We start from the raw sequence: 27,479 nt of genomic DNA on the forward strand, positions 1-27,479 counted from the left end.
TCGACAAGAAAGACGAGTATTAGAGGACGCACCTGGGTAAGTCACCTGGAGTGGGCAGGATGAGAAGGACAGAAAGCAGAAAGGTGTCGCCAGCCACGGGGCATAGCAAGCAGGAAGTTATTATTTAACAGAGCGACAGCTGTGTACGGTGAAATGTTTAGGAGATTATCATCATTTTCAACACTATTGATGTATTTAATATCACCGACTCTGTGCTTAAAAACAGGATTGTAAATTTTGAAAAATATATGTTTTTAGTTGTAATTGTACATAATACCTTTATTTATTTATTTTATGGGGTGCTGAGACTTGAACCCAGTGTCTCACACATGCTAGGTAGGCACTGAGCTACAGCCCCAGCCCCCAGGATAGTAAATTTTTTGTTAAGTGTATTTCACCCCACTAAAAAAAATGTCAGGATTACAAATGCAGGGTGCAATTGCTTAAGTGGAAACAAACCGAGACATTTTAACAACCCCAAGCTGGAGGGAAATGCTGAGTCAGACCTGGTGCTCTTGAGGTCTCAGCTCAGGCTGTGGGGCTGGGAGATTGTGGATCCTCAAGCAGAGAGGAGGGTGGGACCCGGGAGAGATGAGGGCCTTGGCCAATAGGGCTCCTCGTAAACAGGAGGCTGGGCAGAGACCAAGAGCCCACCCCTGGAAGGAAGCTAAGGCCAGCAGCAGAGGAGAAGGTGGGTTCTGTATTCCAGCCAGCTGATGGCCTCAGAGGAGGCAGGCCAGGGAGGCTAGAGGAAGAGTGGAGGATGAGCAGGGTTCCCCCGGGAGATCCTAAACTCTGCACCCTGAGTAGGTCAGGATTAGGGTCAGGAATGGAGAGGCTGAGCATCAGAAACTCGTTAACAACAAGGAGTATTGGCACAAAGATTGTTCAGCCTGAAAGAGAGACCATGAGAAACAGGAATTCAAGTTAAATAATCAGATGCCCAGGAGGAGCTTCCCACGGGGCTACTATCATCCACCCCACTACTGGCCCACTCCTAATGGAACTTTGTTTTTAAGAACAATGTTATAGACCTCATTAGCCTCCCACTGTCAGAAAACAAGCTTAAGAAGCAATTTTATGCCTGGCCCTGTGGTGCACGCCCTAATTACAGTGGCTTGGGAGGCTGAAATGGGAGGATTGGGAGTTCAAAGCGATTCTTTATCAACTTAGTGAGGCCCTAAGCAACCCAGCAAGACCCTGTCTCCAAATAAAATGTTAAAAAAAAGCTGGGGATGTGGCTCAGTGGTTAATCACCCCTGGGCTCAAGCTCTGGTGCCAAAAAAAGAAAAAGAAAAGAAAGAAAGAAAACACTTTGAGCTTTGCGCTTAACAGCTCTAAAACAATAAGTGACCTCCCCTCTCTCACCCCAACCTCCTAAAAACCACCATGATCCCACCAGAAATGGTGACCTTTCCTTAGCCTGCCAGTCAGATGGGGGTATCTGGGTTCAAATGACCCTAATAATCAACTTATCCATGCATGGGAGCCAATAGGTTGCTTTATTGTATTTCAAGTTTTGTGAATTAGATATTCCAGCCTCTGCCAGAGCCATGGGGACAGAACAAGATCATACAGTAACACACAGAATGACACAGATGTCATGTTGGATGCATAATGGTCACCTCTGAATTCTCTCCTACCTTCTAAACTGCCCCCCCACCCCCGCTTGCTAGTATTTGCTGAGTGTCATATGTGCCACTCCCTCTATGAAGTCCCGAGGACTCGGCAGTGAAAACAGGAGCCGGCCTCAACCTGAGGCAGCTCATCTTCTGACTCATTATCCTTGCTCCACTCATTTTGTCATCTCTTTTTCTGTCTTTAGTTAAATATATCCAGCTTATGCCAGGACCTCTCTTTGGCATGTGGTGCCTCTTAGCTCATGTGACCCTCTGCACAGCCTCGTAAGAGGGCCGCAGCACTGACCTCCAGTGTGAGATGAAATGCAGCAGGGAAAGTGACCCAGCTCATCCCAGCCTCTTAGCAAGTGGCACAGCCTGCAACCTGGAACCAGGTCGGCTTCTCCAATTCCAGGCCCGCGGCCCTTTCCCTTTCTTCTCAAACCTCACATCTTCAGTGTCCTGCTCGCACCTGAAGTGCCGATCCATTTCATCTCTCCACCTCACCTTTGGGCAGGCAACCTCAGGGTCCTTTACACCCCACTGACTACCAAAGCCCAGGCCAGGATTTGGGCTCATAGGCATGAACCTTGGAGGACAGGCCAGGGCCTGAGTCATCTGGCCCAGCCACTCCCTGCAAACTTATCTTGCTGCCACTCCTCAGGCCCAGCATGAGCCTGGCTGGCCGACTCTGGCCACCTGGTGCCCCAGCTGCCTTCCTCCACAGCCGCTGTGTGCACTGATGGGGGATCTACCTGCAGATCTACCTCGCCCCCACACATCAGCAGACCCTGCAGGGTCTGCCTGGACCCTGCAGGCCACTGTAGAGTCCTCTGCTATATTCCTGCAGGACCGGTGGGTGATATTTCTCCCAGGTAATAACTTGTAATGACACATTGGCCTGACTCTGTGCTCATCTCTCTCAGTTGACCTCAAGGCTGCTTTAGAGATGAGGTCCTGGCTCTTTTCCTCATCCTCACACCTCAGGCCCCAGGGTTCCGTGGCTACCAATAAACACAAACATGCACAGACAGACTGATTTGCCAGAAGCATGACCCACTGTCACCTTAAAACTCATCCATAGTGAAAGTACACTTTGCTCAGATGACAGACACTCCCACCCATCTGCCAGCCTTCTAAATGACATTAAAGACCTCACTGTACTCCTACAACTCTGCCTCCCCATGGGGGAGCAGGTCCTTGGTTAATCCCCTACCTGCTCTGGTCTCAGTCCCCCAAGTGTCCTTTCCAACAAATACCTTGGATGACCTCTTTCTCACTTCCAGGGTATGTGTTGCCCCAGTTGTAACACACCAGTCAGCAAATGGGTGCCATATTTTTTTAAATATTTATTTTTTATGTGATGCTGAGGATGGAACCCAGTGCATCCCACGTGCTAGGCATGTGCTCTATCATTGAGCTACAACCTCAGTCCCGGTGCCACATTTTTTAAACCTTCAGAATTGTTGCTGGGCTGTAGACCTATCATCATTATATGCATCTATTCAGGTATCTCCTCTTCAGTGGTCTCATTTCTTTATCATTAGGTAATTCACAGAAGATAGAAAAACTGAAGTTCTGTGGAAAGAAGATTAAGAAAAATGAGCATACTATATAAAGAAAAAGATTTAAATAATGACTATGCTATAGGAAGACCATGGAGTGGATCAGCAATAAGGAGAGGAAGGAGCTCAGTTATTCTTCAAATCGCCAGACCCTGGAAACATTAGTAGCTGCTCCACTGCGAAGGTTCACGGCCTGGACTCTAGGGAGAAAGGCTCAGGGTGTTCACCCTTAGGCACGTGTGTGCCTCCGTGTCGAGTTCACCTGGAATATCGTGCAGACCACAGAAACGGGCCACAATCCGCTAATTCCCTTCATCGATGCACTTCAGGATACTTTTGTAAAATTTTGTTAAAATTTGGACTTTTAAACTTTTAAGATAAGTAGTCAAATCTCAATAATGTTTCCCTTTCAGATGACTTAAATGTTTCATTAATAAATAAAAATGTTCCGTGGAAGGAAGAGTGAGGAAGAGAGAAAGAGCTCAGCTTCCTAGGAGGTGAGGATTACTTGAATGTCAATTTCACTCCTGTGGTTGAGTGTCTGAGTTGTAAATCATCAGCAGAAGTGGTTAATTAAGACTCTTGAACCCCAGCCAGCGATAACCCACCCTGGCCATGAGCCCTTCTCTTGGTTCCAGGCAACAGAGGAGATAACCGGCGCCGCGGGGCAGCGGCAGCCACGCGGCCAGGCGAGGCCAGTACCATGGCCTCCGGGACGCCCGGGGAGCGGCTCCGGGAGGAGGCCCGGTGCTCCGTGTGCCTGGATTTCCTGCAGGACCCCATCAGCGTGGACTGCGGCCACAGCTTCTGCCTCCGGTGCATCTCGGAGTTTTGCGAGAAGTCGGACAGCGCGCAGGGCGACGTGTACGCCTGTCCTCAGTGCCGCGGCCCCTTCAGGCCCGAGAACTTTCGGCCCAACCGGCAGCTGGCCAGCCTGGTGGACAGCGTGCGGCAGCTCGGGATGGGCGCAGAGCCCGCGGGGGCGCGCCAGTGCGCGCGGCACGGCGAGGACCTGAGCCGCTTCTGCGAGGAGGACCAGGCACTCTTGTGCTGGGTCTGCGACACCACGCCCGAGCACCAGGGCCACCACACGGCGCCGCTGCGGGAGGCCGCCAGGAGCTACCAGGTGAGCGCGGGAGCCCGGGGTGCCGAGCTGGGCCGCGGGCCGCTCGTGTCGGGCGGAAGGCACCGGGGCACCGAGCCCCTGCCCGCCGGGTCGTCCTGCCTCGGCTCCGGCTAGCCAGCGCGGGACCGACTGCCGAGCGAGCGCAGGACCCTCGGTCCCTGGCTTTCAAGCTGGTCTTTTTCTTCCTGATCCCGAGCCGGCGGACTGTGCAGTGAGTCTCGGTGACAGCCTTGCACCTCTGTCGTACTCGCTTCCACTGATGGGATTCCTAGGGCGCGGCATTTGCCTGGTGTCTGTCTAGGTCCCTTAACATGGGCACCAAGGCCACCCTCTGGCTCGGACCTTCGTGAGGAATAGCGTCTGCTCAGGCCTGGACTGTCTGGGTTCCCTGAAGTAGGACCGAGTAGCAGAGGTGCTTGACCCCAAGAGCAATCCGAGGGACTCTGCCCAGGTGTCTTCCCACAGGTGCCCTCGGGTCCTGGGACATACTCTAAACACGTGCCTGTCCCGGCATCTGGAACAGCTACTAGCACAGAGAGGTCAAAGCTGTCTTTTTAATCTATGGCACAGTTAGCCAAAGCACTCCATCACACTGAAATGAGTTCCAAGTACCAGCTTTCTTAAAACGTTCATTTATTTATTCTATTTGTTTAAGTTAAGGACTGGGGTATTTGCCAGTCAACATTCATCTGGACAGTCTTGGAAATTTCTCCCTTGATTTTTTCCTCTTGATTTCTGTTATCCTCTACAAAGTACAGGTACTAGGCGCTCTCTAGCCTACCTGAAAAGTCAAGTATGCTCCTGTCTGTCTAAATCCCCAAGGTACCATACAGAACATGGCTGCTGTTATATGCTAAAGCCGTTCTCTGTTTTCAGTAGTCAACTAGATAAAAAACAAGTACCATCCAAACTCCTTGGCCTGTCAATCACGACTTTCTAGATTCTGAAGTTCCCTTCCTTCTGCTCTTATCCAAGCCAAACAAGGGACCCAGCAAAATTAGCCTAGTCACTCTTGTCCCCAAACATGCCTCTTATTTCACCTCCTTGCTTTTGCTCAGTGTCTTTGGTCCCAGGGAGCTTTCCTCCATCTACAAGTGAGAATGGCTCTATTCCTTACAAACACCAAACATATGCCTCTTTTTATTCTGATGCCACCATGAATTCTAATGTTACTTTATGTGTACTTTATATAGAGTATTATAATATTTTAAAGTGAATGATATATATGTAAGATTTATTGAATAAGTTTGGAGGTAGAATTTGTATTATTTTCTACTAAAAACATATTTCTGTATGTGTTTTTATGGGAGCTTCCTGTTTTAAAAAGAAAGGCATGTATTTGCCTCTTGGAAGGGTCTTATCATTGAAGAGAGATGTAATTTCTGGGTTTTTGTTTGTTTGTTTGGCAGGCTTTTTTATACTTATTTTACTCCTTTTAATATGTACAGAATATTGTGTTTTTCACCTAAAATATTTTATTTTTATTTTATTTATTAATTTATTTAATGATACCAAGGATTGAACCCTCGGGCTTTACCACTGAGCCACATTCTCAGACTTTTTATTTTTTTATTTTGAGATAAGGTCTCACAAAGTTGCTTAGGGCGGTGTTAAATTGCTGAGGCTGACCTTGAACTTGAGATCCTCCTGCCTTACCCTCTAACTTGCTGAGATTATGGGCATGCACCACCGCACCTGACTTCATTTAACATATTTTAACCAACAAGATTTATTTTTGGTGAAATACCATGACTTATAGTACTAATAACAAACACACTTTTCTCATGGTAATTAATAAAAAATTGTATCACTCTTCAACCTAACACCAATAGATGACATTTCACCTAATGATGTCTTCATTTCCCTCCATCTATTTTTTACATATTCATTATAAGCATTTTTTTCAAAATTGGCACCGTTATAAAATGTACTTATTTGACATTGTAATTCTATTTCTTGTCATTAAGTTTCCTATCGTGTTGATGTAAAATGTTTTGCCACCCATTTTTACATTTTAGTCATTGTAGTTTTACAATACTAATGGTGCAAGGAGCACGATTTTAGATGAATCTTTGCATCTGGTATTAACTGAGTTACCAGTGAAGGTGTCCACCTGCATTCTAGGGAGTTTTCCAGTTGATCCTGCAGGTCCTCACAGTCTGCTCCACACAGGTGAAGCTGCAGAAGGCGCTGGAGCTGGTGAGGAAGGAGATGGAGGAGGCGATGATGCAGGAAGCCAACGTGGGGAGGAGGACTGTGCTGTGGAAGGTAGGGGGCCTTGGGCCTGGGGAGCTGCAGGCACCACCCTCTTCCCCAGTCTCCATTTGTTGAGAGCCACGGTTTAGTCAGAATGACGCCTGGTATTTTTGCCAGATGGAATGGTTGAAAGGTGACCCTGCTCCGGGATTAGGGCGGCTCAGGGGATTAGGGCGGCTCAGGGGATTAGGGCGGATCCTGCTGGGAATAGGGCGGCTCCAGAATTAGGGCGGATCCTGCTGCCTCTAGTTAGGGCTCCCGCTACTTTGGAGTTCCTTTTGAGTTACATTTGAGTTCTTGCAGGGTTCTGAGAGAATTGGCGCGGGGAGCCTGGTGGAGGCAGTGTGTTCCCTGGAAGTGTGTGTAGAGTGCTGGTGAGAGTTCAGGAATAAAGGTTGCTGTTTGAACCTACAAGGCTGTGTGGTGGCTCGGGTTATTTTGTGCCCAGCCAGACTGTGGCATCCATTCTCCAGCGAGCTTGCCATTTACTTAGGCGCTCCATAGAAACATCTCATGGCCATCCTGAATTGTCCCAGACCCCAAATGACACTGTTCATTTTTGTTTTTACCTCTGCCAGCAGGACCCTATCCAGATTATAAATAGCTTTACTCTTTTGATCTAACTGTGAAACTCACTGCTAGGGTGGGTGCCACCACCTGCTACTGTAGTGTCAAACTGTATTTGTAGGACAGTTAAATAGTGAATGCCACAGGCTTGGTGACAGATGTGGTGCAGTTCCAAGGGACCATCTATACAGGGAGGGAATTGGAGCCTTCAGCCTCCTTGGGTCATCCATCCACGGTACCCTCTTTCTGCACCTCAGCAGCCCCTCCCCCCTTGTTTTTCTCCTACATTTCATTTACACACAATGGCTATGAACCTGGACCACATGCCCTCCTCTCCAGTTCCACAGCTGGAGAGGCTTTGGGTCACCATGCTTGCTGCTGCCATTCACGGCAGAGGCTGGAAAGTTGCTCAGCCCCCTACAGTACCCAGAGCAGCAACTGCACCCCTCAACAGTGAATTGTAGGTCAAACCTGCCGCAGTCTTTGCTGGGCACAGAATCACGAGCCACTCAAGCAGGAACAAAACTTTATTTTGAAAAAGCCGCCAATACTCTGTAGGCGCTGGCAAGCCAAACCCGGTCCTCCCACGCGGGCCTCCACCGGAACCGCGCGTTCCCCGGAACCGGGGGTCCCCCGGACCTCCCCCGGAATTCCCTCCTACTATCCTTCCCCAACCAATGGGAACTCCCCATGAGTCCCCGTAACATGAGTCCGGTAGCAGGCCAAGGTGAACAGCGGGAATCCAATTTCCATATGAATGTAAATCTTAACATAATCATCTCAGTGGCTAGCTGGCGTCACTTTACAACCAAAGGTGCCATACATCATATATTTGCTTGTGGCTCCTAGCAAAACCTGCCACAGTGCCAAGGCTGTGAACCACATATAGTGTCATGTTGGAAGGGTTTATTAGGTACACAGCACAGTATATAACATGATCAGATATATTTTATAGAATATTCCTCTTCTTTCTCCTCCAAGTCACCCTGCTAGAATCATCCTTTATATTATTTTCTTCCTCAAAAATTTAGTTTGATACACTATCTTCATACAGATATTTTCATAAGGACCTCTATTTATTTGTTTGTTTGTTTGTTTGTTTAATGCTGAGCATGGAGCTACATCCCCAGCCCTTTTTACTTTTTATTTTGAGATAGGTCCCACTAAGTTGTAGAGGGTGGCCTCAAACTTGTGATCCTCCAGCCTCAGTGAGTCACTGGAGTTATGGTGTACCACTGTACCTAGCTCGTAAGGACCATTTTTGCTACATTTTTCTTATGAAATAAGTCTTATCTTCTCCTATTGTTATATCTATTATAGGTAAAGTTAAGCACTGATTCACAATCTTTATTATTTAAAGCTAATAATATTTAATTTTTTTTTAATATTGGCCTGACCACAGATTTATGAAATCAGGAACCCAAGTGCAAGATCTGAATTCCCACATTTTAAAACCTCCAATGCATGTCATAACATAGACGTGATGCTAAGATATCTTGTTCAGAGGCAAGTAGCCGTGTCTGAACTTCTTGGTCGTTCATGTTCACTTGAGCCAGAACCATCAGGCACAGGCTTGATGAAAACGAGCTCTAAGTTCTGTAGCAGCACTTCTTTCTTCAGATCTAAAGGAGATTGTGGCACTCAAGAAGGTGACGTGAAGGAAGCTGGGCTGCCGCTGCCCCTCCACCCTGTCATCCCTGGTGCACCCCTGGACTCCCCTCCCTGTGGCAGTGCTCAGCCCTCTCTCCAGCAGCCTGCCCTGGGAGACAGTTTGCATTTCTATGAGTCATGCCTCTCGGGAATCAGAATGTGGAATGCAGAGTCAGTATCCCTGAGGAGGAGGCCAAGAGTGTATGAATCAGTGATTTAGAAAACGGTAAAGGAGGTAGGAATGCAAAATGGGAAGAAGGAAGTGGGAGACCTTGGCGCTGTGGCCAGTGGGCCATCAGCTCCTTGTCAGGAGGTGTAGGCGCTGTCCCCGCAGGCTGTCGCTCAACAGCACTCCCACCTCTGCGGTGGATGGCGGCAGCAGGCGGCACCTCCGGGGCGATCCAAAGTACCTCCAGACATTTGGGGAGAACTATTATTTGGATTACAAATATATATATATATCTTTTATAATAATTTTGATGATAATTTATGCCTTTCAATTAAACCAAGAAACTATCAGGTTTAAAAACAAAACGGACAACCCAAGGTGCAGATGCTTTGGGAGGGTGACTTGCCACTCATGCTCAGTTTAAAGCTGGGTTTCTAGCTACTAATTTCAAGAGAATAACATTTAGATGCGATCCCCTGCACACAGTGTGATCCTTAGGTTCAGTCAGACATCGCCCTGTGAGGGCCAGGTGTGCCTCAGGGGCAGAGTTGCCCAGCCTGAGTGAAGCCAGGGGCTCCGTCCTCAGCACCAGGAAAGCAACAACAAGAGCCGTGATGGGTGATTTGGGTAGGGGCTGGTGCATTATCCTGGAGTGAGTGGCTTGCGTGGCAGTTAGTTCTTCTGGGCTCTGCAGAGGACACGGCCTTGTGCTGGTTTCTTGCTTCTCCTGGGACAAGAGAACATCTGTGTGTTCTCCTGTCACGTTGTCCCTCACAGCCCAGGCCTTCTGCTCTTCCTGGCCACCCATCCAGCAGCAGAGCCAGCCCTCTGCTGTGGGGCCACGCAGGCTCTTGGAGGTGCCCAGATGATCCCCACGCTTCTCTTTCTGCTGCATTTGACTCGTGATATTGAAACCCGAATGTTGAAGGCCTTGCCTCCGGCCCTGCAGCACAAGGGGGCCCACAGCCACAGTCTTCCCAGACTCTGAGCTTGAAAACCCCACCGGCCACCTCTCCTGTTCCCGGCCTCTGGTTTCTAAGGTCCTCCCCAGAGGAGCAGAGTGAGGGGGGTGGGTTCAGGGGTGGGGGGTGATGCGGGACGTCCCTTCTCTGGCTGCCCATCCCACACTTGAGGCAGGTCCCGCACACCTTGCCCCAGCCTGATGGGGTCTCCTGTTGCTCCAGGAGAAGGTGGAGATGCAGCGGCAGCGCTTCAGGTTGGAGTTTGAGAAGCACCGAGGCTTTCTGGCCCTTGAAGAGCAGCTGCAGCTCCGAAGGCTGGAGGAGGAGGAGAGAGCCACCCTGCAGAGACTTCGGGACAGTAAGGACCAGCTGGCCCAGCACAGCAAGGCCCTCAAGGAGCTGGCAGAGGAGCTGGAGGAGAGGTGCCAGCGCCCAGCCCTGGGGCTACTGGAGGTGAGGCGGCCTCAGGAGGCCAGGCCCACAGAGGCTGAGGGGATGGGGACAAGCCTTGGCATGGGACACGAAGGCACCCAGCTCTCTAGGACAGAGCTCAGCAGTGCTTCCTTAGAAGGTGTCTTATGACCGAATACTGGGCCCTGAGTCAGGAGGCACCCAGAGGACCATTTAGCTCATGCAAAAGACAAAAACTTCAATACGTGATGAGTTAAAATTAATTATTTATGGAATCGTGAACAGCTGGGGCAAGAACAAGCTGTGCCATTCTGGCTGAGAAACCGTCCTTTTATCAAAGATGATATTGCTGATTTTCATGAATGTTCAACCCCCAAAGCCTCTGGCAGCCCATTTCATGGAAAACAGCCAGAAGTATAAGCAGTGCTTCACCTAGTCCAGCTTGAAATTCCCATGTTAAGTCCTAAGGTGAACACTAATTTCCTGGCCTGTACTGCACACCCGTCCCGGGCATGGTGGGAGTGTATGGACCTCCTGTGCTGATTTCTCAATCTGTTGGGACTTCAGAGCAGCCTTTTTAAAGTTTTAATTGGAGACAGGGTCTCACTCAGAGGCCCAGGCTGGCCTTGAACCGCCCCCTCCTGCCCCAGCCTCCCCAGGGTCTGGGGTCACAGACACGGCCATTCCGACCCACAGGTGTTGTTCCCAGGGCCGCCTGCAAGAGAAATTCATTCACCTGGTACTTTTCTCTGTACCTTGCCCCAGTGACAGACGAGGATTCTAACCTAAAAGAGAGTGCAGATCCCCACTGAGCAGCTGGCCCACAGTGTCCCAACTGACTAGCCTCTGGACACTGCAAGTTCCAGGCACATAAACCCAGTCGCTGTCTTGTGACGTTTGCAAACACAGTTGTCAATATTGTGGATCTGATGAGGAATCACTAAGTAACTGCATGAAACGCTTTTATCTACCAAGCACTTTATTTAATCTGCCCATTCTATCTTCATTCCCATTACTAATGTCATGGCTGTGCTCATTTCCTAATGAGTAAACAGAGAGCCAGAAAGAAATTAATTTTTCAAGTATAGGTGGCAAGTAAGCACAGGAACGTTGGCATTTTCAAAAATAATATTCACTGCATTATCTCAGATAAATCTCATTTAAAATGAGTATTTCTTTGCACCATATAAATGTTAGAATGATTTATAGTACAAATCATAGTAAGAATATAGTCTTACATAATTTTTGTCTGTGTCCTCTCTCTTTCTTCTCTGATACCAATGATCTTCATTTTACCCCACTGGCCAAGACCCAGGTCAATCATGTCCATAAAGGACAAGGCAAATGGTTTCCCTGCATTCATGCCTTGTTGAAATTTGTCCGACTGTTGACCACTTTTAGGGAAGAAGACAAGTGTGTTGGAGGTGACCTTTTTGTTACCCGCTTTGAGATACACTGTTGCTGGATAGTAGTGACTTCCTTTCTTATCTCCTTAGACAGTTAGTAGCTTTGTCTGTTGGTTCAGAAAATTCGAATTTGAGAACGACTTTTTCTGGAGTACTGGGACAGAACACAGGGCCCTGTTCAAGTCAGGCAAGCCCTCGACCATGAGCGATATGCCCAGTCCCAGGATCTATGCCATACTTATATAAGTTCCTCGAGTAAATTCCGAAAACATGTAGGATTTTTACCCTAATTCCATCTGTATAAAGTGCAGAATGTAACTGTTAAAATAGCCCAACAACCAGAGCTATCAGTTGACAATCCATAATTGATGGATAGGTTTCATGGGAATTAATATAAACTTTGTGTAGTCTGACTCTGTTCTAATTATATTCCTGATATTTAAATTTGAGAGTCATGTGAGAATTCAATTATAGCCTTTTTTGCCTTTAATTAACAGAGATTCACTGTCGCCTGCAGTCTTACGTTGCTTGTTAATTATTTCCAGTACATTCTAAAGACATTTTCTTGGTGTGTCCCCAGTCAACTGTGGGAAGCACTTACACCTGCTTGTGTCTCTTACTTCCAGGGTGTGCAAGGAGCCCTGAGCCGGTAAGTGTACTTTCCGCTCCAGTGAGGGAGCGGGGGAGGCGGAGAGGGCTGGTGTGGCCATGCTGACATTTCCGGGTTCTCTGCTCTTCTCAGAAGTAAGGCTGTGATGCGGCTGAAACCAGAGACCATCCCCATGGAGCTGAAGACCACGTGTCGCATCCCTGGCATGCGGGAAATGTTGAGGAGATTCCAAGGTGGGTGGAGCCCCCGAGCCTGGGAACTGATGCTGAGAGTGTGGGGCTTATTGCTGCCCTTACTGCCCTGGCCTTGGCAGAGCCCCAGGTCTCTGAGACTCACTGTGCGAGTGTGCTTTCATAAGTGAGTGAGCTCTCAGGTTGTTGCCTTGTCGGGGCCTCTCACGTGGGGCCCAGCCTGGCAGACCTCCAGCTCCTTCCTGGGGCACAGTGCATCAGCCCTGCCCAGCAGAACATGTGGGTGTCTCCCTCGAGGAGTCCGTCAGTTCTCCGGGGTTGCCCCGCTGGCTCCCTCTCACTCTATTCTGACACTGTCCACCTGCAGACATCATCGAATCCCACAGGTTGAGGGCCTGGTCCCACAAGGCTGTGCCCTGCTTCAGGAGCAAGGAACAAGCAGGCTGTGGCTTGTGCCTCTGACCAGCCAACTGCAAAGCAGCTTTCCCGGGACCCGCTCTATGAGCGCGGTTTGTTTGCTAGAGCAGCCCCCAGAACTCAGACCCTACTCACACTTGGTCAGTTATTGTACAGGGTGTTGCAGAGGATGGGGACCAGCAGCCGGGTGGAGGAAACCAACAGGGTGGTGTGGGGAGGGGCAACACACCCTCTCTGGGTGCTCCTTGCAGGATCTCCTTGTGTGCTGCCACTGGCAAGCTCCGTCTTTGGGTTTATGGAGGCTTCATTCAGCAGGCATGACCAAAGACACCACTGGCCACTGCTGGCCCCTGGAGCTTCAGCCCCCACTCTCCTCCCAGAGGTAGGGGGATGTTGGACTGAAGGTTCTATCCCTTTAATACAAAGGGGGTTCCCTGGAAACCAGCCCCATCCTGAGGTCATCTAGGCCACCAAGCACCAGCCATCTCACTAGCATGCAAAATAGTCCTTGTCTCAGGACTTTTGGGAACTGGTGTGTCAGGACCTGGGATATAGACCAAAAATACACTGCACTCTCTCACCATGACTCATGCACTGCCCTTGGCCTTCCTGAGGATTTCGGTGTTGGGTGAGTCTGGCTGTGAAGGGGTGGAACAGTGCACCTGCCTGCAGGAAAGGGGAGGGGACATTTGTGCACAATCCGAGTGGATGCCAGTCAGGGACACCCAGAGGGTCTGCACGAAATGGCTTTGTTCACCCAATCATGTTGTTCTTTTAAATGGTGATGATTCAATATTTTTACTATTTCCTTTTAAAATTTACTTTGCACCACATAATACAAACTGTGGCTTCCCAGGGACAGTCTTGTCCTGTAATGAGAAAACCTACCTCAGTTGTAGCACCCAGTGACCCCCCTGTTTGGTGGATAGGTGAACATACACTAGCCATGTGACTTGATGAGGGCCTTCGCAGCACACCCCCAGACTCTGTCACCTCCTATGCTTTTCCTTTTTACCGAATGAAATAGTTAGTGAATGAATCCAGCCCATGCTGCCTAGTTTATGCTGCCCTTTCTACCAGTGGAGTGAATCATTGAAGAACAAAAGCAAATCAAATGTGCTATGACCCGTGATTCACGGTGCAAATACTGACTTCAGTCACCCAGGCACACGGCTGTGAGGAGAGGACACGGGCTTCTGTAGAGTGTGATGAGGGTGGCCAGAGGCTCCAAGTTTGAACTAGATGAGGGGAAACAGTGACGTCCACTAATTTCTACAATTGATGCATGTTAATAATTATAATAATAGAAAGAAAAAGCTGCGTGACCGGGAGAGGAGCAGAGCATCAGGCAGCAGGAAGTGCGGCAGGTGTGCTGGGACTGTGAGGACAGGATGGTGAGGGCAGCCCAGGGGGAGGGCGAGGAGGACAAGGCAGCAGGGCTGGAGAGGTGGGCTGCTTCTGTGAACGGCCACTCAGTGGGAGAGCACAGGGTGTTCCTGGGGAGACAGCACAGTAGGACTGGCATGGTGTGCACATCATCCGGGTGCTTTATTGTGATGAATTAAAGTCGCCAAGACAGCAGCTAGTGTCCTTTGTCACTGTTCAGTGACAGATGAGTGTAGGTGACCCCCAGTGTTGGTATGAAAGGTGCCAGATGGCCACATCCTTGGCCGGCCATGGAGGCGGAGCTGCTGGGATCTGCTTCTGGATGAGCTGTGTGTTGTGGTGAAAGGAGAGTGAGGAGGACCCAGGGTCTTGGACCCCAAGAATTGCCACACAAAACGGCTGGTTGTGCTGATGGCCATGCTGCAGGCGAGGCCCACGAAGGGCAACTGGTTTGGGGTCAGGTTGGTGCTGTGGCAGGTAATGAGAATCCAAAACTGGCCAGGGGAGGCAGATGAGTTCACAATAAGGACCTTCAGGGGAGAGGCCAGGCTGGCAACGCGCACTGCAGTCAGTAGCAGAGGACTGGAGTTGACTGGAGTGTTGAGTGAGCCAACCCAGAACCACAGGGCGTGAGCCGAGAAAGAAGTCCCCAACTTGGCACTGCGGCTTGTCCTGGGGCAGTGACGGAGGAGAGGGGAGATCAAGAAGGAGGGAAGCATGGGCACTGGTGAGTCTGGAAAAGAGCAGGAGTCTCTCCAGGACAGAAAGGTCCTCATGGTGCCGACTGACACAGACGTCCCTTCAACACCCTGGTGGCCACTGGGCAGGTGGGCAGGACAGTTTGTTGTGCGCGATGGTCCCATTACCCTTGATAGCTAGGTTTAGGAGAAAGGAACAGGGAGAACTAGTCAAAACTCTTTCACAGATTTCTTTGGCTAACAATGGAGCTGAGCACTGTGCAAAGAGGTGACATGTTAAATGAGCCCCGGCAGTCCCACGGGAGCCACATTCCAGGCTGGTATTTGCTTCCTCTGGAGTTGGGAAACCAGTTACAGTCTTTGAATCTCCTTATCAATATTGTGGGGTGGTAAAAGCCACATTAGAGGTGGCTTCCTAGCCAGGTTTGATGGCACATGCCTGTAATCCCAGCGGCTGGGGTGGCTGAGGCAAGAGGATCATGAGTTCAAAGCCAGCCTCAGCAAAAGCGAGGTGCTAAGCAACTCAGTGAGACCCTGTCTCCAAATAAAATACAAAATAGGACTGGGGATGTGGCTCAGTAGTCGGGTGTCCTGAGTTCAATCCCCGGTACCAAAAAAAAAAAAAAAAGAAAGAAAGAAGAAGAAGGTGGCTTCCTGATTTAACATAGGTCATGAACACACAGAGCCTAGTGATGTGGCCAGTCAGGTTTAGGTATCCATAGAAGTTCACGACGTGTGGCTTGAAGATGAATTGGACTAGTACGAGTAGTAACTGTTTTTGCCATGACCTTAAGGTCTATTAATGAATTTACTACCTTTGAGTGCTTATAAGGAAGTACTCTGGTTTTGATGTAGATGCATTTGCCTACTCTGTATGTGAATCAATCCTGCATCAGTCTTGCTGGGACTCCACAGTACATGTTAGATGGTCCTCCTGTTGTGGAACCAATCACTACAAATAGCCACTTTAGACCACACCCACTAGTAAGCTCACAGGTCCAAAGATCAGACTTGCAGGTGGGAGCAGCTGGCTCCCTTGCTTGGGTTAGGGTCTCCGAAGGCCAAAACCAAGGGGTTGGCTGGACTGAGCCTCTCTGAGGAGTCTGGGGAAGGACTTTCCAGCTGGAGTTCCCTGCAGCTGCAAGGCCACGGTCCTTGTTTTTCCTGCAAGCCATCATTTGGGGCCACTCTGCTTCAGAGTGCTCTCACCTTCCCCTCATGTGACCCTCCTCACCTTCCACCCTGGCAAGGCTGTATCAGAGCCAAGTCTAAGACTCTCTTCTGCCACCATCCTGATAGCTAGAGGACTTTCTAGTTTTAAAGGGCTTGTGGGATTAGATCAGACCCTCCCAGATAGCCTCTGTTGTCCTAGAATGTCATATAATCATGAAGGTAATAACACCAGGGTGTGGAGGTCAGGGCATCTAGTGTACAATTCCCCCACCACAGTCACACCACTTTGAAAGTAGTGAATTTCATATTAATGATATTATCTTATACAATCCCCAAGCAGTTTATAATTTCATGCTAAGTGCAGATGATCCTAAGTGCACCCAGGAGCTCTAGGTGCAGATGAAAAGGTGCCTTCGACTGGGCGTTTGGCTTTCCAGCAAGCTGACAGCGCTGCTGCCCTAATGGCCTGGTTAAGGCCACCCTGGGCGCCCCAGCAGATCAAAGACGTGCTCAGACCCTGGAGAAAGGCCTGTTTCTTGGGGCAGTCTGAGAGAGGGCATTGCCAACGCTCACCCCCAGGGCGTCTAGTCCTTCCCATGCATTCACGTGTCCCATCACTCTGTCTGCAGTGGACTTGAAGCTGGACCCCTCCACGGCCGCACCCCAGCCTCCAGCTGACGGCCGACCTGCGCAGCGTGCAGGACGGGGAGCTGTGGAGGGACGTGCCCCGCAACCCCGAGCGATTCGACACCTGGCCCTGCATCCTTGGCTTGCAGAGCTTCTCATCAGGGAGACACTACTGGGAGGTGGTGGTGGGAGCGTGGGCCCAGTGGGGCTTGGGCGTCTGCCAGGACTCGGTGCAGAGGAAGGGGGAAGCCACGCCGTCCCCGGAGAATGGCGTCTGGGCCCTGTGGCTGCTGCGCGGCTGCGAGTACATGGTGCTGGCCTCCCCGTCCGCGCCCCTGCTGCAGCTGGAGCGGCCACGCCGCATCGGGGTCTTCCTGGACTACGAGGCCGGCGAGGTGTCCTTCTACAACGTCACAGACGGGTCCCACATCTACAGCTTCAGCCAGGTGTCATCGGGTGTCCTCCGGCCCTACTTCTTCGTCTGCGACGAGGCGCCGCTTATCTTGCCACCGATGGCAGAAGCAGAGGCAGAGAACTGGGCGTCCGGGGGCCACCCTGACCCTCCTCTCGTGGGCGACCTTCAGTCCTGAAGTGCGTGCTCAGGGTCCTCCCGCAGCCAGTCCAAAGGCCCTGGAGAGCGGCGGAGGACCGACATACAGCTTCACCAAGTGCCCAGCTCAGGGCAGCCTCTTGCTGGGGCCTGGGGAGGTTCCTTGAAATCCAAGCAGACAGGAGAAGCTGTGTATGCGGGAACGTTGGCCCTGGAGGGTCTCCTCAAACTATTTCCAGATGGCCCCCCACTTACTCGATGGCTTTTCTTTCAAATTAATAGTCTCGTATTAAAGAGTTCTGTATGGTCCTTATAATTTCCATTCTCTTCAGTATCTTCCCATCCCGACGCTGAATCTCGAGGCTGAGAGATGGAAATCCTGCAGGGGGCCAAGCAGGCTGAGGCTGCTCCCTCCTGGACCATCCCTCACCTTCCTGGCTGGCTCCTCCTCTGTCTCATTCCTTGCCCCCCCCCTTTTGTTTCCTGGATACCTCTGGTTGTTTAAAGTTTCATTTCCTTTTACATCGACATATTCAAAACCATCCTTCACACGTGTGTGTTTCCAATCACAGTCTTCACTTGCTTTCTGTTGTCTTCATTCTGGGAACAGTTTTTGAGGATCATGAAATTCTGCCGCAGTCTTGGCTGGGCACAGAATCACGAGCCACTCAAGCAGGAACAAAACTTTATTTTGAAAAAGCCGCCAACACTCTCAGCGCCAGCAAGCAAAAAACCGGTCCTCCCACGCGGGCGTCTAACCGGAACCGCCCTCTCCCGGAACCCGGGGTCCCCGGACCTCCCCCGGAATTTCCTCCTACTATCCTTCCCCAACCAATGGGAACTCTCCATGAGTCCCCGTAACATGAGTCCAGTAGTAGGCCAAGGTGAACAGCAGGAGCCCAATTTGCATATGAATGTAAATCTTAGCATAATAATACCTCAGTGGCTAGCTGGCTTTACAACCAAAGGTGCCATACATCATATATTTTGCTTGTGGCTCCTAGCATCTGCCCCCTTCTGTTTAAGTAACAAGCAATGTGGCTAGGGACCGTGCCTGGTAGGTTGTCCAATTTAACATATGGTTCTTACCCTTCATGGGAGAACTGACCTTTAGGCGTCAGCTTCCTGTCTTAGGTTGAATCCACTGTAATCAGAGCAACCCGTCGCTGACTACCGGTCCAGCATTCAGCCATGCTTGTGGATAGGCCTATGCACCAGTGGGGGGGTGAGGTTCTTGCCTCACCTCTGTTGGCCCCCAAATTTTGCCTTGGTGCCAGTGGGGGGGTAAGGTTCTTTGCCTCACCTCTGTTGGCCCCCAAATTTTAGACCATCACTAGTAGAAGGGAGGAGGATACAGAAATGCCACGACACCAAGCCAATTGATGGCTCCTTGGAAAAATTGCGTCACTGGTGACACCATCAGCAAAGATATGCCAGTATTACCACAATAAACATGGGGTGAGCTGGCAAGGAAATTGCATCACTGGTGACACCATCAGCAAAGATATGCCAGCAGTACCACAATTTGGTGCACCAGATGATATTTCACAATGTATGTAACTGATATATAGTCCAGGCAAGTTCTGCAAGCAGTTCAAATTGGAGGAGTCTATCAATATGTCCATTTCCTCCCAAAGTAAATCAAGTCCTTGATAGCATTACTTGTTGAGTTATATTCATTGATGCATCAGTTTATACAGTTTATTGTGATTGCTATCATAGAAGCTGTAGTTTGGTTTTATCTCAGTCTTCACTGGAATTGGGATGGAGATGGAAATTCTGGCAATGATGTTAAAGAGACATTATCCTGAACAGAATTATTAAATATAATAAAAAGGAAAGGTGAAAGTAAACAAACAGATCTGTTAAACTCCTTTAAAAACAATCCTTAACAGCTGTTTACCAAATTTAAATTAGCAAACAAACAGATCTGTTAACCATCTTTAAAAACAATCATTAACAGCTGTTTACCTAATTTAAATTAAACTATATAAATCACGTGAATAAAGAAAAAATTCGGATCCATTTTTTCATGAGCGCTCCTCATATAAGAAATATGGACATACACACATACAGACATACAACACAAAACAGAAGTGTGCACACAACATACAACACATAAGACAATAGTAAATAAAGGCCTTGTAACTATACCTAGGTGAAATCTCCATTGCAATGTTTAAAAACTCCACAGTCAAAAAATAAAACACAGTCAAAAAATAAAACTGATCAGAAAAACATTAACCTAGGTTTGTATGAGCTCAAAAATAAAATAGAACTTTATGATGTGGAAAAATGCAATAATAAAATAGATATTGAAAAAAAACACCTTGGTTAATCACTGTCGCAGATGTAAGAATAGCCAAGCTGGAGCTTTGGATGTCAGCTGTTATGGATTTGAGTCAAATCATCTTCTTTTTCTGTAGAAATTGTTTTAGTTAATCTCTCTGGAATCCAAATCGGTTGCTATTCATCCTGTGGGAAAACACAGACAGCGCCCCGATTCCAGACTATCACTGGATCCGGGCCTTTCCATTATCCTGTTAGAATATCTTTCCAAAGTACCTTAGGCTTATGTACATTTTTGGGGTACAAATGTCTTTCCGCAGCACTAAGTCCCGATGAATCTAAATTTAAAAAGTTTAGAGTAAAAAGGGTTATTTTAAGTTTATCTTTGGGGGATATATACCCCTTTCCAATTCCCTCCTTTTGTTTTAATAAGTACATTTTAATAGTTTGATGAGCTCTTTCAACTATGCCTTGTCCTTGTGGATTGTATGGAATTCCTGTTATGTGAGTAATACCAAATGATGAGCAAAATTGTTTAAAAGAGGTGGAAGTATAACCAGGACCGTTGTCCGTTTTTAACTGTTTTGGAACGCCCACAGTGGCAAAATTTTGTAAGCAATGAGCTATAACATCTTTAGTTTTTTCTCTGGCATGAAGGGAGCCCATCAAAAATCCGGAAGAGGTATCAACTGTAACATGTAAATATTTTAATTTTCCAAATTCTGGCAAGTGTGTGACGTCCATCTGCCAAATATGGTTAGGTATCAGTCCTCTAGGATTGACTCCAAGATTAACTTGTGGTAAAAATGTCACACAATTTTGACATTGTTTTATTATATGTCTGGCTTGTTCTTTAGTTATTTTAAAACGCTTTTGTAAAGTATTAGCATTGACATGGAACCTTTTATGAAAATTTATAGCTTCTTCTATTGTGGAGAAAATATGTATGTCATGTGTAGATTTATCTGCTAGTTCATTGCCCATACTAAGGGCTCCAGGCAATCCTGTATGTGCCCTGATATGACCTATGAAGAATGGATCTTTTCGGTCCCAGATTAGACTTTGTATAGTGGAAAACAAAGAGAAAACAGTAGAAGAAGGTGAAATCCTACCAGCATCTTCAAGGGATACTATAGCATTAACTACATACTGACTATCAGAAAATAAATTAAATACAGAATCTTTAAACATCATAAAAGCTTGTAATACTGCATTAAGCTCTACCTTTTGAGCTGATTGTTTGGGTACTAAAAATGTAAAAGTTTGATCAGGAGTAACTACTGCTGCTGTACCATTGTTTGACCCATCAGTGAATATATTTGGAGCATTTATGATAGGGGTTTTTCTTGTCATTTTTGGAAAAACTACAGGATGCTTAGACCAAAAAGACAACAAAGGATTAGATGGTAAGTGATTATCAAATGAAACACTAGTTTTACACATGATTATTGCCCAAGTATTTAACTCATTAGCTAACTCATCAATTTGATCCATAGTATATGGAGTGATAATTTTATTGGGAGAAATCCCAAATACTCCCTTAGCTGCTTTTATTCCTTTGAGTATTAATTGTCCTACAGCCTCAGGATATCTAGTAAGAATAGTGTTAGGAGAATAAGATAAATGTATCCACAATAATGGACCTTCCTGCCAAAATACTCCTGTAGGAATATTTTTTGTTGGTAGTACAATAAATAATAAAGGCAAACTTATATCAATTCTATCCAAATGCATATTTTCCATATACGTTTCAATGATTTTTAATGTTTTTCTTGCTTCAGGCGTTAACATGCGGGGTGAATTTGGATCTGATGGACCTTTTAGAATATCAAATAAAGGTCCTAACTCTCCTGTTGGTATGCCTAGATAAGGCCTTATCCAATTTATGTCTCCCAATAATTTTTGAAAGTCATTAAGTGATTTGAGTTGATCTACTCGTATTTGAATTTTTGGTGGACGGACCATGGTTGAGGATAATAGAACTCCTAAATAATTAATTGGAAGATTTAATTGTACTTTATCTATTGCTATCTCTAGATTATAATTTTTCAATAAGTTTGTAAGTGTGGCATAACATTCTAGCAATGTGTTTTTATCTTTATGTGCCAATAACACATCATCCATATAGTGAAATATTTGTAGTTCAGGATTTTGGTTTCTAAGTGGCTGGATTGCTTTATTAACATAAATTTGACACATAGTTGGGCTGTTAGCCATCCCTTGAGGGAGTACTTTCCATTCATATCTCTGATCAGGACCTTCATGATTCAGTGCAGGGATAGTAAATGCAAAATGTGGACTATCCTCGGGATGAATTGGAATTGAAAAGAAACAATCTTTAATATCTATAGCTAAAACATGCCAGGTTTTTGGTAAAGCAGACAATTGAGGAATCCCTGATTGAGCAGGTCCCATAATAACCATCTCATTATTAATGGCTCTTAAATCTTGTAATAATCTCCATTTACCAGATTTCTTTTTAATGACAAAAATGGGAGTATTATGGGGGGATACGGAAGGTTGTATATGTCCTTCCGCTAATTGTTGTCTGACCAAGTCATGGGCTACTTGTATCTTTTCTTTAGTCAGGGGCCACTGAGGAACCCACACTGGTCTTTCTGATTTCCAAGTAATTTTGATTGTCTCAGTGGCCCTTTCTGAAAACCCAATTCATGTCTATTTATTTCTTGATCTATTTGAATAGGTGCTGTCATACCTTGTTCTTGTTCTCTTAATCTTTTTTCTTTCCTAAAGCCTTGTTTAGCCCTAGTAGTGGGCGCGTTAGGATTGATGTTATTTGTTAATGTCAATCCTAATTGATCTAGGACATCTCTTCCCCATAAATTTACAGGAAGATGATCCAATACATAGGGCTGTATAGTTCCTTCACATCCTTCAGGATCCCTCCAATCTAATACCATAGCACTTCTATGGGGATTTGTTGCCACTCCTAGGCCTCGAAGCGTTTGAGTGGCTTGTTGTAATGGCCAATGTTTTGGCCATTCTTGACGAGATATTATGCTGAGGTCAGCACCTGTGTCCAGCAGCCCATTAAAGTCATGTCCTTGAATATTTAATTTTAGCATTGGGCGAGAATCTAAATTTAAAGACAGCATAGCCCAATCTACACCTGTGGAGCCTAATCCCTTGGAACCTCTTTCTACATTACAACTGGAAAATTTATCATGCAGGCTGGGTATTATTAATAACTGTGCTATTCTATCTCCTGGTGAAATTACTGATATACCTCTTGGAGAACTAGCTATAATTTTTATTTCACCCTCATAATCGGGATCAATTACCCCAGGACTTATCATAAGTCCTTTTAGTGTAGAAGAACTGCGTCCCAATAATAAGCCTACTGTTCCCTGGGGAAGAGGTCCTTTTACTCCTGTGGGAATGATTTGAATTCCCATCTCTGGGGTTAGTACTGCTGTGGCAGAGGCGCAGATGTCCAGCCCTGCGCTCCCTCTAGTTTGTCTGATGAGGGATTTAATGGATAATGCGTCCTGGGCACTACCTTGATGGTGCTGTTGGGTTCCTCCATTGCCCCATATATTTGTGGTTTTGGGCCCCGGGGCATTGGGCCCTCTAGTCCGTTTTTTGGCAATGGAGCCTGATACCTTTCTCCACGATATCGTGGGTAAACACTTGGTCCTTGTCCGTTTTTTGATAACGGAATACCCTCTATGGTGGTTTGAGAACGGCATTCATTAGCCCAATGTTTCCCTCTATGGCATCGTGGGCAAATACCCGGTATTCTATTCCTTTGATATCCAGCTTTGTTAAACCCTCCTCTTACGGGGCAACTCCTTTTAAAATGTCCTGTTTGATTACAATTATAGCATGTTTTTGGCCTGGCATCTAAAGCCTGTTGTACTGCTGCTAAGACTTGCCCTTGTTCATTAATGTCTCTACATAATTTAATATATGTGTTTAAATCTTCATGTTTCCATGGTCTAATGACCTCTCTGCAGCAACAATTTGCTTGGTCATAAGCCAGTTGTTTTATAAATGGCATTACCTGTTCTGTATTACCAAATATCCTAGAGGCTGACTGAATAAGTCTATCTACAAATTCAGCGTAAGGTTCATTAGTTCCTTGTATTACCTTAGATAATTGACCTTGTAAGTCTCCATGCCCCTGTAAAGTTTTCCATGCCCTAACTGCATCTACAGCAATTTGTGCGTATACGCCAGGGTCATATTCAATTTGCTGTCTTTGACCCTCATATGGTCCCTTTCCCAATAGCATGTCCATATTTCTTTGAGGATAACCAGCTTCTGCATTTCGCCTAGCTGTCTCCATGCAAAATTCCTCATTGGCAACCTTCCATAACAAATATTGTCCTCCGTTTAGCACAGATCGACACATGTTAGCCCAATCTGCTGGTGTCATGTCCAAGTTGGTAACAGATTCGACCATGCTTATTGTGAAGGGAGCTTGCGGCCCATAGGTCGTTACAGCCTCCTTTAATTGCTTTATTGTTTTGAAATCTAAAGCACGGTGAATTCGTTGCCCTCCTGCCTGCTCAAGTACAGGGCATGCTAATCTTTGGGGTCCTGCCTCAGAATTCCGTCCATCAACTACGGGAGTTGAGGGCCGCTCAGCGGTAGATGGAGCTGTTGGTTGAGTTACGCCCTCTGGTGATAGAACGGAGTTAGTAGCAACCTCCTGTTGTAATTCTCCACCTGATGGCTGCTTTTCCTCTAAGCTTGCTTTTTTTAAATTCTCCTCTGTCTGACTAGCTTGAGAGACCTTCTCTTTTGCTTGACCTAGCGTTTTTTTCTACCATAGTCTGGACCTCTAACAATTTACTTAGCAGTTTTTTGGTTTGTTTTTTACTGGATTCTAATCTACTATAAAGGTAACGTAACCCAATAAGATAGGATAAAACAAAGCCGAAACAGAATGAAACAAAAACGGAACAGACAATGGTTGTATCAATTTTCTCTTTCTCAGGGCCGAATAACTTCAAACCTTGAGCCAACCATTTTTCCCAGTTCGCCTGAGAAAATTCTAGGGCTAGGGAGCTTGAAATAAAAACAAAATAAATCAAAACAAGAACACATTGTTTTTCTAAATGTTCACCCATTCTGTCGCCTTCCCTCAGGGGCGAGCAGTTTTACTCACCTCTAAGTTTCAGGCGTTCCCCGTACGGGCCGCCAAATGCCGCAGTCTTGGCTGGGCACAGAATCACGAGCCACTCAAGCAGGAACAAAACTTTATTTTGAAAAAGCCGCCAACACTCTCAGCGCCAGCAAGCAAAAAACCGGTCCTCCCACGCGGGCGTCTAACCGGAACCGCCCTCTCCCGGAACACGGGGTCCCCCGGACCTCCCCCGGAATTTCCTCCTACTATCCTTCCCCAACCAATGGGAACTCTCCATGAGTCCCCGTAACATGAGTCCAGTAGTAGGCCAAGGTGAACAGCAGGAGCCCAATTTGCATATGAATGTAAATCTTAGCATAATAATACCTCAGTGGCTAGCTGGCTTTACAACCAAAGGTGCCATACATCATATATTTTGCTTGTGGCTCCTAGCAAAATTCATTGCTCCAACCATAACATGGATTTCGATCTTCTCTCTTTATCTCTGCATGTTTGTAAAAGTAGGAATGCCCTAGAAATTTGATCCAACTGGTTTTCTTAAGGGTCAGGAGGGACTAAGGAAGGTTTGCATCAGCTTGCCAAAGGGCTGCGCCCATTCATGGGGCCAGGGGACAGCTGCAGCCTCCTGCCTGCTCAGGGGACTGGACCGCAGCAGGGGACTGGCCCCAGGATCGCAGCAGGGGTCCTTCCCTCGGGGTCTCCTGTGCCTGGAACAATTTACTGGCCCTCACAGTATTAGGGTAGGTATTTAAGGTCATGATTGATGTGACTAGTTTAAATTAACTGTGTTTTTTAAATAAAATGGTGAAGTTGAAAATGAAATGATAAAAATAACTTATTTTTGAAGTATATTCTGTACCTTTCCAACAAAATCCTTTAAAAGTCATGGAAGACCCCCTATTCTGCCACCTTTGTCTTCATTTTTATCTAATATGTAATTGCTAAACCAATATTGTAATATTCTAATACTAAATGCTGAACAAATATAAATTATGAGCAAATTTAATTAATGTTATCTTGATAATCTGTCCGAAGTGTATTCTTCCTTTTTAACTCCATCTCAAAGTTCAAGATGCTTTTTTTTCTTCTGGGAGATTTCTGTGACTGTCCTTCCCTGGCCTTGCAATCATGTGAATGACAACTTTCTTTTCAGATTCTTAATTGTCTGATGACAAGCAAATGCTTGCCCTCTCTGCCTCTCATTTGCAAACAGAAGAGATAGAAAGATGTTGTAGAAACCAAGCTGTCTCTGATGTGCAAGCAGTGCAGGGGACAGCTCTGCAGTGCAGCCTTCCCCACTGGGATAACAAAGGCTCTCTGGGGTGAAACCTCCAGGGACCTGGCCATTCTCTGGGACAGGAAGCCTTCTCTGTGGGAAGTGGCAAGTCTACAAGCCTCTGCTCTCTCTGCAAGGTGAAGGGGAGCCTCAGGAACACCCTTTGCCTGCCCTGGAACCTGACAGCCTTGTCTCAACAGTGGCCTTGAGACTTGTCACCTCCTGGGTTTTATTTTTATTTTTGTGGGCCACTAAATGTCAGTCCTTCTCAGCTCCAGTGTGCTAAGCTTCAGGGATCTCCACAGTTCCTATTGCAACCTCTTCTTCATTCCTTCCAATTCCTAAAAGGTTCCCACCATTCACCTAGGATTCTGGCTCATTACCTGCCAGATCCTCTAAATCCACCAGATCATCTAAATCCATATCTAATTCCTGACCTTCTTCATTCTTTCTCCTGAACCTTAGCTTTTCACAGTCAAGTGCCACCTGTCATCAAAATAGATATTCTAGGGGCTGGGGACATAGCTTGGTTGGTAGAATGCTTGCTTTGCATGCACAAGGCCCTGAGTTCAATCCCCAACACACACACACACACACACAAAAAAAATAGATATTCTAAGCTCTATATGTCTATATGCCTAAATCTTAACCACAAATATCTCCAGGTCTCCCTGAATGATAAAAAGATATTTTAAAGCCTCCCCTTTTGAAGGGAGGCCTGCTCATTTCTTTGTCACGTAGCCCAAACACCTCAGTGATTCCTTTCTGCATTTCACTCCAGCTCCCATCCCTCAGCACACCTCAGTGACTCCTTTCTGCATTTCACTCCAGCTCCCCATCCCTCAGCAGTAACACCCATGGACCAGAGTCCAGTCAGCCCTTCCCCACCCCCATCCTGGTAGTCTGAGCTTCCCCTCCCTTGAGATCACTGGGTTCATCTCACAGTGGTCCCTTCACCTCTGAATGTAGCCCTCATTGCTCTAAGGTTTATTAAAACAAAAACATTTTTTTTCCTCTCTTCTCCCCTCTCCCTCCCTAACAAGATTTGGAAGACAGTGTCATCTTTTCTTCCCTAGTTAACTGCCCTCAACACACCCACTACAGGAAGAGGGTGCCTGCTGAGGATCTGGGAAGTGAGGATCTCCAAAATGTGAATCCTAATAGGCCATCAGGGCAACTTGAAGGCCCCCTCCTGGAATGTAACCCTTGAAAAAGTTTTTTTATCTCCTTTGCTAGCAAAGCAATGAAGCTTCTCTTTCCTTTTCCTCAAAACCTTGGCCTCATTATCAAATTGGCATTGAATACAGGGACCGAGCTTTTGGTTACAAATCTTGGCACCCCAGATGGGACCCGAGAAGAAGCCCTAGCCCTGGGTTTCTTGGACAGTCCTGGCACTCCATGAACTGCACTTCCATGCT

The 27,479-nt window shown here is 47.0% G+C and overlaps 1 pseudogene across 1 annotated transcript; it reads left to right on the top strand.

Moving 5' to 3' along the window:
- The first annotated feature begins 3,860 nt into the window (after positions 1-3,860).
- On the top strand, positions 3,861-18,008 carry LOC308643307 (E3 ubiquitin-protein ligase TRIM58-like; annotated as a pseudogene). Its single transcript, XR_014024373.1, has 6 exons — positions 3,861-4,310; positions 6,483-6,578; positions 10,137-10,367; positions 12,358-12,380; positions 12,474-12,574; positions 16,836-18,008. The product of XR_014024373.1 is annotated as an E3 ubiquitin-protein ligase TRIM58-like (transcript).
- The last annotated feature ends 9,471 nt before the right edge of the window (positions 18,009-27,479 follow it).

The sequence above is a fragment of the Spermophilus citellus genome (assembly GCF_964194105.1).
Source record: "Spermophilus citellus genome assembly, chromosome: 1".
In the NCBI taxonomy this organism is placed as follows: Eukaryota; Metazoa; Chordata; class Mammalia; order Rodentia; family Sciuridae; genus Spermophilus; species Spermophilus citellus.